At 43.7% G+C, this 12,563-nt stretch overlaps 2 protein-coding genes across 2 annotated transcripts in view; one reads left to right on the top strand and one right to left on the bottom strand.

The window, feature by feature from the left end:
- LOC119449878 (myosin light chain kinase family member 4-like) overlaps nt 1-12,563 on the top strand; it is a 143,618-nt gene that overhangs the window by 25,486 nt on the left and 105,569 nt on the right.
- LOC119448582 (uncharacterized) overlaps nt 1-12,563 on the bottom strand; it is a 44,753-nt gene that overhangs the window by 27,386 nt on the left and 4,804 nt on the right. The gene's annotated exons all lie outside the window — the stretch shown is intronic.

Raw genomic sequence — 12,563 nt, 5'->3', positions numbered from 1 at the left:
TCACGTAACACGTCATCTTGGGAGACCGGGCACGTGGATAATAAACCCTCGCATGCTACCTAATGGCATCAAGGCTTGCGAGACCCTCGCAATGAATAAATGAAAGAAGGGGAACCGAGGGGCTCGATTTTGTTAATCATAACAACATTAAGCCAATAGACAATGAAGCCAAGCTAAACATAAGGGTAATTGGCCGCCACTGATCTAGTCGAATATGATGAAGAAAGGAGAAATGGAAGTGGATGAAAAGCTAACTTGTCGCCGCTGGGGATCGAATCCAGTAACACCTTCACGTAATGCGAAGGTTGTGGATTCGGTCACCACCGGTGCCAAGTTATCTCTCCGTCTACTTTCATTTCTCCCTTTTTCATTTTCATTATTTTCTACATTTTCAATTTCAATTGCTGCTAATTACTTTTATGATTGGCTTCATTGCCTGTTGGAGTTATATGGTCATGCATAACTATCGAAGTGATTCGGGAGCTGTTGTGTTGAGCGTGGATACACCGAGGGCAGATAAATTTTGAGGCTCTCGCGGATTACAGTCGCAACCAGTGCCACCATTACCGCCACCACCACTACATTTCTTAAACCGTACTTAGGGACGAACATTTTGGGCTAAGTTGGAATCTGTGCTGTATATAACGCGTTTGGTCATTGATTCTGTGCTTGCTGCATTGGTCATGATGTCCGTATTTCTGGCTATTCCTGCATGCTACTGTATAGAGGAAGGACTCCAGAAGCCTTGATCGAGCGGCATTCCTTCCGTGTCCTTTTGTCACAGTGTGCTGTGATGAAACAATGAGATATCGATCAATCATTCAATGTTTCACTGAAGTTTACCTTGGCTTCTGTAAGTATTCGCCTTTTCAGGTAATTACTCTAGCTTTGCTATTGGAGGTCACCAAAGAAGCTCGAGAACAAGTTAAGGACCGCACAAAGAGCGATGGAACGAAAAATGTTAGGCATAACGTTAAGAGACAGGAAGAGAGCGGTGTGGATCAGAGAGCAAACGGGGATAGCCGATATTCTAGTTGACATTAAGGGGAGAAAACGGAGCTGGGCAGGCCATGTAATGCGTAGGATGGATAACCGGTGAACCATTAGAGTTACACAATGGATACAAGAGAAGGGAAGCGCAATCGAAGACGGCAGAAAACTAGGTAGGGTGATGAAGTTAGAAAATTTGCAGGTGCAAGTGGGAATTGGCTAGCGGAAGACAGGGGTAATTGGTGATCGCAGGGAGAGGCCTTCGTCCTACAGTGGACATAAATATAGGCTGATGATGATGATGACTCTAGCTTCAAGTACGCTAGCAAACGCGAGAACATTACTTGTCAGAGAAATGTGAAGGAGGCTCGGATAACTTGACATGCATGACTGAAATCTTACCTTCGGAGTTGTTTGCGAGGGCGCTGGCGAAGTTCGACTCGAGATGTACAGCCGAGGCTGCCGAAGGCTCTGTATCGTCCACCGCCTCTGTGTTCTTCGAATCTGTCAGAGAAATCACAAGAGAACGATCTCGCTCGGCTCCTTGCATAACGAATTAGTGGCGGAAGCCGGTGCCAGGACTGCAAGGCTACGCTACATTCAGTGGAAGCTGGACAGGGATTAATAAGGGAAGCAAATATTTATTTTCTTGCTTAGCTTCCTCATATATGTACTTGAAATCCAAAATCAAAAGAGGTGACTGACAGATGGAGTAGCACACGAGGAATAAGGATGATAAACAGGGATAAAGTGCCTCAGAAAGGCTGGCCAACGTTTCGATAGGAGGACCTATCTTCGTTCACTCCACGCGTTTGGTCAGAAACTGGCGCCTCTGCGCAACAACCGTGGTTCTCCTGCAGCAAAATAATTTCGGAACAGTATTCGAAGAGAAGAGAATGTGAAGAGAAGCGAATATTCGACCATTTCGTTTAATGAATTATCCAATCAAATAGGAATTGGATCAGGAAAGACTGTTCTCTACCCCTATTTAAAAACGTAGTAGTTAATGCAGCAACTATAGCCACTCTGTAAATTTAACGTGCACGAAGATAGGTCCTCCTATCGAAACGTTGGCCAGCCTTTCTGAGGCACTTTATCCCTGTTTATAATCCTTATTTCATATATGTACTTGGTATTTAACGTTTATTAACGGTTGGATTTTCAATTTATATATGTACGGTGTGTGTCTGTGCAATGAATTATTGACTAAATTGATGAATTTGATCTTTTTTTATTACAATCTGTGGCTTGTTTCCGCGTCACTATGTACAGGGATCAGGACTTTGTCAAGTTGCTCACGCAATTTTTTTTCTTAATCTCCTTCGTTATGTATATGGCTTCGGAAAAAACGAACAATCCCACGTCGCCGTGGTAATTGCCAAATAGACTTGTCCAGACGTTTTTGGCTCGCCCCGTCTAGCGCCAACCACGCTAACCTTACTACTGCGAGTTTCAGGGTCTAATCTCTGTATTTGGCGTACCTTCATCATCGATCGTACCTCTTACCTATTCTCACTGTAATCTACCTCGGATCTTTTTGCAGTGATAAAATTTCTTGTGCGTTATGATCACAAAGTGTCGACGCGAGTGCCACTGTTCCTTTTGTAAGTCTTCGTTATTGTGGTATAAATAAGCGCTAGCAAGTGCGTGCTAAATTAATGTAACATTACCGCTTGTGTTAAAGCGGTGGCGTACTTCTCGAACACTCAGTAAAAAAAAAAAAAAAACATTCGCCCGAAAGGCGAAGCATCGATTGCGGTAGCAAATTATTAGACCGCTATACGAAGTAAGGATAGTAGTTCTATCGGCCGTATACACTTGAAACATTCGCTTACTAACTAAATTAACAAGCATAGTGTCACGGGCGTTCAGGCAAAAGTGAACACATCTCACTCGACGACCGGGGGCACTCGCTGTCAGAACGCTGGCGTGAGGAAGCGCTGCAGGAGCAGCGAGCAAAGTGACCTCCGTGCTGCCTCTCGCTTCAACGCAAACTAAGCGGCGAGAACACAGCGCACACGAAGCTAGCAGCCTTCGACACACCTAGACTCTGTTCCCATCGCAGATCGCTATCATGATAGGGCCCGCGCGTCCGCCCTCAGCCGCGTCATAAGCCGCAGCCCCCGCCGGTGTAGAACTTTATACGGAACATCACGACGACGACGAAGGTGGTAATGGGCCTGGAGTGTCCATATAGTTCGCTATCGCAATAAGAAATAACAGGTTCTGTGCAAGAAACACTGTACTTTTAGCTTGTGCTATTGCAACCGCTGCTGACTTGAGCGCAATGTGGCTAGCCTGCTCGAATCATTTAAGCATGCCCTAAGAAGCACCGTTTTATTCGAAATATATGCCACAAGCTTTCCTCAAGAACATGTGAAGGACAGAGAACAGTAAAGAGGTAAAATGCGGTAGACAGAGATGGCCATCCCTCAAAGACATGTTATCTTGCAAGTGGTGAACTCTTGAGAGTTGAGCTAATCTGTAAGTCCAGCTATATAAATAATGTTCTACGTAGATGACTCCTTTGAATAAGTGGGATTGTTTACCGTCACTCTGCTTTATGATCATAAATATGCCCCCGAAGATAAGGACGACGGCGAAGAAGAGCACTGCACCGTACGAGATGAAACCACTCCACGCGTTTTTTCCACTGAAAAGAAAAGGCAAGAAAAGTAAAATGGCACGTGGCTTGAGGCAAATCGCTTCTTGCGACTAGCATTTCACGAGAGATACACAGAGAATTATTGTTTAAGGAACAAAGACTTCCGAAAAGTGTCGAATATTTTCAAATTTCTAAATAAATCAAATATAGAAGTTTGCCCGTACTCCGTTTCGTAAAAGAAATGAGGCTCGTCCAGATAATTCGATACATGTATGTAATGCCGTGTAATGGTGTAATGTACGTTCGGTGAACTGTAGAGCTTGTAAATCATAAACCGTCTGCTTTCAGTTACCCCGTACATTGTGACAATGACAGTTATAAAGCTAGTGGAACAGCACGTGATCATGATGTACATAGTGTTGTGTCCATTGAACTGGAGAAGTGTGACACTAGTGCAGCGCGCGTTGTTTTAAAATAGTGCGAATGTGGCGATACTGACCAAATAATAAATTTCGTTGCCTAAGTGGAGATAAGAAATTCGTATATTAGGCTGCTTAAAAGCGAGGCATTCTTACTGATGTCTGGAAGTTATTGAGCAGGAGTTATCTACCGCGTGCGTTTGGTCAGAAACTGGCGCCTCTGCGCAACAACCGTGGTTCTCCTGCAGCAAAATAATTTCGGAACAGTCTTCACTTGCACCACTCTCTTCTCTCCCTCGTGACTGCAATAAGAGTTCCTATCCTTTAAATTCTAAGAGAAGCGAATATTCGACTAATTCGTATAGTGAATTATCCAATCAAATAGGAATTGGATCAGGAAAGACTGTTCTCTACCCCTATTTAAAAACGTAGTAGTTAATGCAGCAACTATAGCCACTCTGTAAATTTAACGCGCACAATTCTGGTGGATTCTGTTCTTATTTAGTTTTAGTTTTTCTTTCTTTTTCAGTCGTGGCCAGATCAAGAATCGTGGAGGCCAGAAGCTGACATGGTCTCATCACGTGTTCACTCCTCCATCACCCTGTTATGTTCGTTTTTTTTTTTTAATTGCTTGTGCTTGACCTGTTACTCTGACGCACAGTGAAAACAAAGGGAATGACCGGCACTCCCTTTGCGGAAGTAGGTGTTTCTAATATATTTAACTCCTTTTTTCAGCCTTTGTACTCATCAATGGAGATCTTGTTGAGAAGCACGTTCTCTAGAACGTGCTTGTGACGCGATTGTGACGCGAACACTGTGACGCGATTACGTACACTTCAACACACCCCGAGGTTTCTGTTAGATAGCTCCAAAGTGGACGACGTCTGCCTATAATGCTATAAAGACATGCGTGAACAATGTTGGGTTCGAATCTCTGTCTTCCTGCAAAGCAGCCCAATGCTCTAACCATGAGGCAACGATCGCACGCATGCTTCTCTCGTGCCAAAGTCGCTCTTTCAAACATCTAGAGCATGAGAGAGGTGCCAGTTTCTGGCATTCTTCCCTCGTGACCGCTAGCTGTTTGAGACGCTTTGTTAGACTGTGCTGCCTTTGGGATCAGCCCACATTTTAACAGCGGAGCTGTTTAAGCCGACCGTTTAGTCCGTGGGTCGTTTACAGAAAATGTGGGCCGATCCTGGCGGTAGTGAAGAAAAGGTCCAAGCGCAATGGCACATACCCCTGTGAACTAGCGAAGCTAAGCCTGGCTAAGCATGGTTGGGACTACTTAAGCTTAGTCAGTCATCGATAGCCAATCAATAGCTAATTGATAACCGATTAATAATAAATAAATTCCGGAAAATGCTGGGGGTGACTTGGTAGTGCTTAGCCTAGCCCAAATACGTGGCCAATACCTTGCGATAGCCAATCGATAGCCAATCAATAGCTAATTGATAATCGGTCAATAAAAACCGGAAAATGCTGGGGATGACTTGGTAGTGCTTAGCCCAGCCCAAAAGCCAGGACTAGCTAGGTGCCCATCAGCTCCGCTGTCTCTTTAAGCATTGCGCCTCCAGTGCTAGCTACGCTATTTTTTTTTTTTTGGACTACACTGCCTCCGATATTGGCCCACATTCTTTAGGCCAGGCGATGATACCTACAAAATGTGGGGTCCGCCTATAATGCTATCGAATTAAAATTGGGGATTCCTTCTATGAAAATGGTGTCGAACTAATGTAGAATTTACGCGGTTTTCTTGCGAATGATATGAAAGGCATACAAAATGATCGGAAACGCATAAGGAGGCGTTTCTATAGGAATGCATAAGCTACGTGCGTGATGTACGCTTACTGCTAACTTTTATATACCGCCATATATTTTTACAAAGAAGCAACGGTTCAGCAGTGTTCTTAGGAATAGGTTATGAGTATTACTGTTAGCATTCTTTCTGAGGGTGCACAATGTGTTACCGAATCGCACTGGTCTCAACGATGTGCGCACGTCATGCAGTCTGTACTTACATTGCTGGCGACGACGAAATGAGACGACGCAGTGGAGAGAGCAAATGAATTAGGAAAACATTTTTACACGGAGCTCTAGTGGTACTTCAAGACGATGGGCATAAAACGTTCCAGATGGTCCCAGCTGCTAAGCACAATTGCGTAAATTTCCAAACGCGGCGCTCATGAGTAATAGCGAAATATTTTGCTTTGTGCAACGAAACGTGGAATTAAAATGCGCATCGAGGGAGTTTCACGTATGCATACAACGTTCACAAGGAAGATGGATAGCTTTAAAGGAGGCGTGGCGACGCGAGCCAAGCCGAGCGCTTGGCACCCGCGGCTCGTTGAAAAATCTCGGACTCGGCGTGCTGGGACTTACGTCATAGAGACATCACCAGGCGCACGCACCGCCTGCTTAGGCGCTGTTTAAAAGGCTGCTAACAAGAAAACTATACAATTACCAGTCCTGCAAACTTTCAGAGACTGGTTCATGGGTATATATGCTACTCATTTATGACAAATTTAGCCAAAGTAACATTTCGTCGCAATTGGCCTTTTAATCTGCCACTCAATTGACGCTGCTCCGCAAATTCCCGAATTGCCTTTTCAGGGTTCTCGCTCATCATGGTTTCCACCTGCTGCGGAACCTCGATCAACCGCCTGAATGGTGCCTGACCACGGGCACCGCTTAATTCTTTTTGTCATTCATGATAATTGGCTTTAGGCTGTTTTCACCCAAAAGAAAAGAAAGGATTTGACGGCATTTAAGAGCCCGGGTCGTGGTCTGCGTTTAAGGTGACTAGGACAACGTGCGGCTTCATTCCTATGCTAGACTGGAAGCTGATGCGTGGAATAAATGCGCTAGATAAGTGACAGAGGGGTAGGTCACTAATGCGCCTATCATACCTATTTCTTTGGCCAAGTCGTTTGCAGACAAGATCCCGTATAGACGTGACATTGCGTCGCCAGAGTGGCGCGTCCGCATTTCGGATTAGGAATGGAGGGAATCGTGATTCAGTCAAAACAAAGAAACAGTTCCGGGGCTCGAATTGTAAGAAAACGTGATACGGCTGGGCTATAATTAAATATAAGGAACAATTGATTGATTGATTTACGGGGTTTAACGTCTCAAAGCAACTGTGGGGCTACGAGAGACGCTTTAGTGGAGAGGTCCGGATTGATTTTGACCACCTGGGGCTCTTTTACGCGCATCGAAATCCAAGTAGGTGAACATGTTTGCATTTCGGCCCCCTAGAAATGCGCCCACCGTGGTCGGGAATGGAAACGACTACCTCTAACTCAGTGCTACAAATGTAAGGACAAGATGCAGTGCGAAAATGAAGGCCAATTCGCGGCGACGCCAGCAGAACGAGTGCCGTCATGTTCCCTGACGATATATATATATATATATATATATATATATATTTGCTGTATAATGACGATTCGTTCTTGAAGCCGAGATATGCTCGGTGATCTGCGTATGCGAAGTGGTTGCCAGTGATTTCTTTTACACGAGACAGTCGTGACCCTTATCCCAAAGGTCTTCTCTCTCCTGATGGGTCGGACAGAAATGTGAAATCTGACACAGACTGCGTTATGCTCATCTGCCATTTTATTGGGGACTCGAAGTGATGCAGTATCCTTTTTCAACTAAGTCGAAAACAAGCTAAAAAGGCGCATACGCAACAGACGAGAATGAGATAGCTGACTTTAGTTTCTTAGTTGTCCATGTCTTAGATAACCACGTACCAACTCGTCGATCGCTTAGCGTGGGTGCCTCGTTTGGAATGGTCCCAAATATTTGCTCTCGCGACGCTTGCTTCTTTACGGAGCGATTCACATGTGCTCACCTCTTGTAAACGTCTTTGATTCGTCGACTGAAGACACTGATTCTGAAATATAAAAAATAAATAAAAAGATGGTATACACAAAGGAACAAAATATAACGACTGTAACATTGAACAGCTGCGTAAGACAGAATAAGCGGAATCACGTTAGCAGGCTTTGCCACAAGTTTGTGTCGCGGAAGCTCATGGGAGCTAGCGCTCAGTGATGCACCGAAGTGCAGTGAAGCAGATAATATTGCGAGAAAGGTTGCCGTGACTCCCGCTTTCACGCTTTACTTTCAGTTATGGCGCGGCATCCGTTATCTTCTGCGAGTAAGACGTAGCGTGTGGGGAAGCACACTTGCAGAATTTTGCATATCTCCTGTTACTTCCACTACTCGCTCCTCAGCAGATAAGAAGAAGAAATACTGCATGCGACAGAGTTTATCATGAATACAAGTAAAGCATCACGGCTGCACTTAGCTCAGTTGAGAAATTCCGTCTGCTCTCACATCAACTTGGGAACGGTTAAGCGCATATCAAGTTGATAGCTCATTACTCCATCTATTTCTGCAATAAAAAAAAAGATAAAGAGAAAAGAAAAAGAAAAGGAAAACGCATCTCCCACGATCCTCATATCCAATAATCACATACGCGCACGTGCAACACTTTTGAAAACCAGTTACATTTCCGTAAAGATACCATATACTATCGAATATAGAAGTTATGGGGTAAGTAGGGTTTTTAATATAGGGTGACTTTCCACTAAAGGAGCTCATAGCATGCTGACGCTGCGACTTGTTTCACAGGCACAAAAAAAAAAAGAAAAAAAAAAAGAAAAGCTGCTTGCAGAAGAATTGGTTCACATGCAGACATGGCACTTCACAGTTCTGTAATGTTACCGTTATCTATTGTGCATTGATGAACGAAAAGGACTTGCCCACTGAGTATACTTACCAGTAATGATGGCGATTTCCGAGCACTCCGCTGATATGAAAAAAAAGTAATTAAATTTCCCGCGGTCATTTACGCATAGTTTAGCGAAATAGCAGGTGCCTCAGGGTTGATCTACTATTACCCTTGTCTTGTGATTTCTTCAAACGACCATGTTTTAACACACACAAAAAAAGAAATAGAGTCAGAGAAGTTATATGAAACAACCGTTTTAAATGAAATTGAGGGTTTTGATTTAGATTTCACTAACGATTATTTGTACGAATGAGAAGAGGCTAGAACTAAAGGCTCGCAGCCCGACAGAGGGACCTTCTTTGTGCAGTTTGTCATTGACATACATAATACACCAGCATACATTTACTGCAATTAAAAAAATAACGAGTAGAAAAAGGAAAACATTCACTGCACAATGACACCGGCGATTCATGTTCATAACCCGAGGATAAAAAAAAGAAAGGTTTTGCACTGACATTATTCGCATATTTTAACATTCACTGAATGTGTTGGATGAAAAATGGCATCACGATACACTATTGCATTTTACAGGTCATTTCTATATATAAGAAAATTACAGGCATTGAGATGTCTGGCGTTTATTGAAACAAAATGAGTAGAGCATACGTGTCGGCTTCATGACACAGAACATATAAATTCTCGAGTGACAGTTGCTTTCAATTGTTCGCTAAACAAGTGATTTACAACCGGTGTGTGAATGACCGGTGTCATTCGAACAACACTAAAGGGTCACAGAAAGGGCGCATACTTGTACTGGTACACAGAGGGCGCGCAAGCAAATCCCTCAGCCCGGAACAAATCTTTCGACAAGTCTTCGAAGCGCTGGCACCTGGCTGGGGTTTTTCTTGCTCGCCCGCTGTTGACTGGCGTCATTCAAAACCTCTACCATGCATACAGGTCACGGCGCAGTGGCTGTGCAGGGCATCATTAAAGCTGTCCAGAGCGATCGAGAGGTGTGCCGCGCGCGGAGTAAGAAATTCTGGTGTATTGGTGATGAAGCAGAAAAAAACACCACCATAAAAGAAAATAACGAATCCGCCACCTTAGTGGGGCGAACTTGTGCCCGGAATGAAAAGCAACATTAAAATGACAATGAGTGCGGCGAGCACTATCATCAATCGTAGAGTCAAATCCCCGGGGAGCTGCCAAGCCATAATGTACTATCGACCAAAAAAGTTTACGGACCACGGGACCTCAGAAAACGCTAAATATCCGAGCAGGCTTTAAAAGTAGCCAGTAAAACCGTACATCACAATGTTGTTCGCATATACCAGTAGAGACTGGAAATGGCAATACCAGGCTGCGCTTTGAAGCTGCGGAGATAATCAGCCTTTTGTCAGATCCCTTTGTCCGTAAACTTTTTTGGTCGATAGTACATCCCACGGCCTCCCTTCGCGAGAAAGGATGGCTGGCAACCCCCCAGAAGAGTGGCTGAGGGAGTCCTCACAGAAAACAATACAAGTCATGGTCGAGCTCCTCAGATAGCTAGACCTGGCTCAATGAAGAGACAGTAAGCCCGGATAAGGGGTCCTTCCAAAAACGAGTTTATTATTGCTCTCTCACAGCTCGTGTTAGTCCGGTATTTATGCACGCGTCATCGTACGTTCCGGAGCAATCACTAGTGCTCGCGTGGATTCGAGAATGTACTACACTGTTCGCGTCACACGTGAAACCTGATTTAAAACGCCTTCTCACCACCGCATTCGCGAGAATGTTCACGTGGCTTCGGATACACCATGCTCGTGACAAGCTAGAGCGGCAACCCGATAACCGAGACGGTTCGTTAAAGCGGTCATCGGGAAAGGGGAATCAGCGACGCGTGCCGATATTCTGGGCTTAGATGTTCAGCTTGGGAGATGGCAGTTCTGCGCAAAGGTAGCCACATGAACACGGAAACACAACAGTCATTAGTCTAGTCTTTTTCAACCGGCACTACGCTCTCTTCGTTTCGCATCGCGCGGATCGGCGCTCTAAAGATAGCACAGTGTTCACGTCGGGACAACTCGCTGTATTGCTCAACCCATACAATCGTCGTTATAGAAAGTCTGCTGTGTTTCTGTTGATCTTCTGTTGCCGTCTATGTACTTTCGGTTGAGATGCGATCGAGTATCGCGCGTAATTTTTGCAAATGCGGGGATGGGCGGATTACTAGCACGACATTAATGTGCCAGGGTATACAGTTACGTCAGAAATACGGTTTCCGTTGTAAACTTACTCATTCTCAAGCAGGCTTTCGCACGAGCGTTCGGGCTTCGACCGGGTACAGCTTGCAGACTCTTCGTTTTCTACGTCGTTGACAAATATGATGTTTCCTATCTATCATGTGGCTCCTACCCACCATGGGGGATTGGCCATGAAATTGATGTGTTACTCCAATTTAAAATGAGGAATAAATTTCAGAATATCTATGGACTTAGCGCTGCCGAACGAAAAATTATCGGTTAAAATAAAATAGGTAGAGTCGGATCGAATGAATAATCATTAATACAAAAAAAAACACGAAAAATATCGACAAAGATTTGGAGCACCAGCTTCCTTTCTTTTTTTAAACTGAACGGCGAAAATGAAAATCTAGAAAGAGAGAGAGAGAGAAAGAGAGAGAGAGAGAGAAAGAACATTGGAGCTATTATTTCAAAGTTTTGTACCGGCAACTAGGTCTCCCTTTGTATTTTCCCGTTTTTCTTTCCTTCAGGGCCTTCACATTAGCCTTTACGTGAGCATTTGCGACTACATTTGTGCCGATATCTCCGAGGCAATTTCCTGAAATATCTGCATCCTTCTCAAAGCTAAAAAAAAAAGAATTCTAGGGTTTTACGAGGCAAAACGAAAATGTGATTATGCGCCGTAGTGGGGGTACTCTGAATTACACTGAGCTTCTTTAACCTGCAACCTAATGCACGGTACACGGGTGTTTTCGCTTTCCGCGCCCATTGGAATGCGGGCGTCGTGGTCGGGATCGAACGCGCGATCTCGTGCAACGTCATAGCCGCTGGGCTACCGCGTCAGGCTTCCCAATTAATGATTGTATTCTAAATTGTTTCATTACTTCCAAGTTAGCTGCTATTTCGCAAAACACACGGATTTTTCTGATATCAGTTGGCTTGGATTGTATATGGAAATCGTTTCATTATTTTTTATTTATTTTATTCAAAATACCCCTAAAGACCCTCATAAAGGGTATTACATAAGGGGGGAGGTAGTACAGAATAGTTATCACAATATTAATTTGACTGAAATAAGAACAGAAAATGTAATTATAAACAGTGCGTTATTAGCAGCGGGGGAAGCGGGATAGAAAAAAAATTAGTAAACGCAATATCGTAACATATTTTGGACTATAATACGTACAATAGTTATAACACTAGTGACAATGCGTAATATTGAAAAAAAAAGACTAATAAATACAGAGCATAAATTAAAAAAATGCAAATGCATAATGCTGAAAAACACTGACAAAAAGGCTCAGCACAAAAATTATGTTAAGCGTACATTACATGTCAAGGTGTAAAAAAAAAACGAAAAGATGCTTTCCAAATTTGCTGTTGTTTCACAAAGCATGTCATTTTCTGATATCGGTCGGCTTAGTACGAATAATATTAAAACATAGTTATTCTATTTCGACTTTTCGCTCGTCTTTTTTTTTAAAGCTTCATCATATCACAGCAACATTACATCTACACACATTTCTAGCGGAATCTGCTACCGAGCAAGTTTTCAAACGTTGTGCTTTTGTGTAAGCTTGAACCGTGTGCGA

Source organism: Dermacentor silvarum, chromosome 4, assembly GCF_013339745.2.
Source record: "Dermacentor silvarum isolate Dsil-2018 chromosome 4, BIME_Dsil_1.4, whole genome shotgun sequence".
Classification (NCBI taxonomy): Eukaryota; Metazoa; Arthropoda; class Arachnida; order Ixodida; family Ixodidae; genus Dermacentor; species Dermacentor silvarum.
The sequence above is the reverse complement of the archived record's forward strand: the minus strand, read 5'-3'. Positions and strand labels throughout refer to the sequence as shown.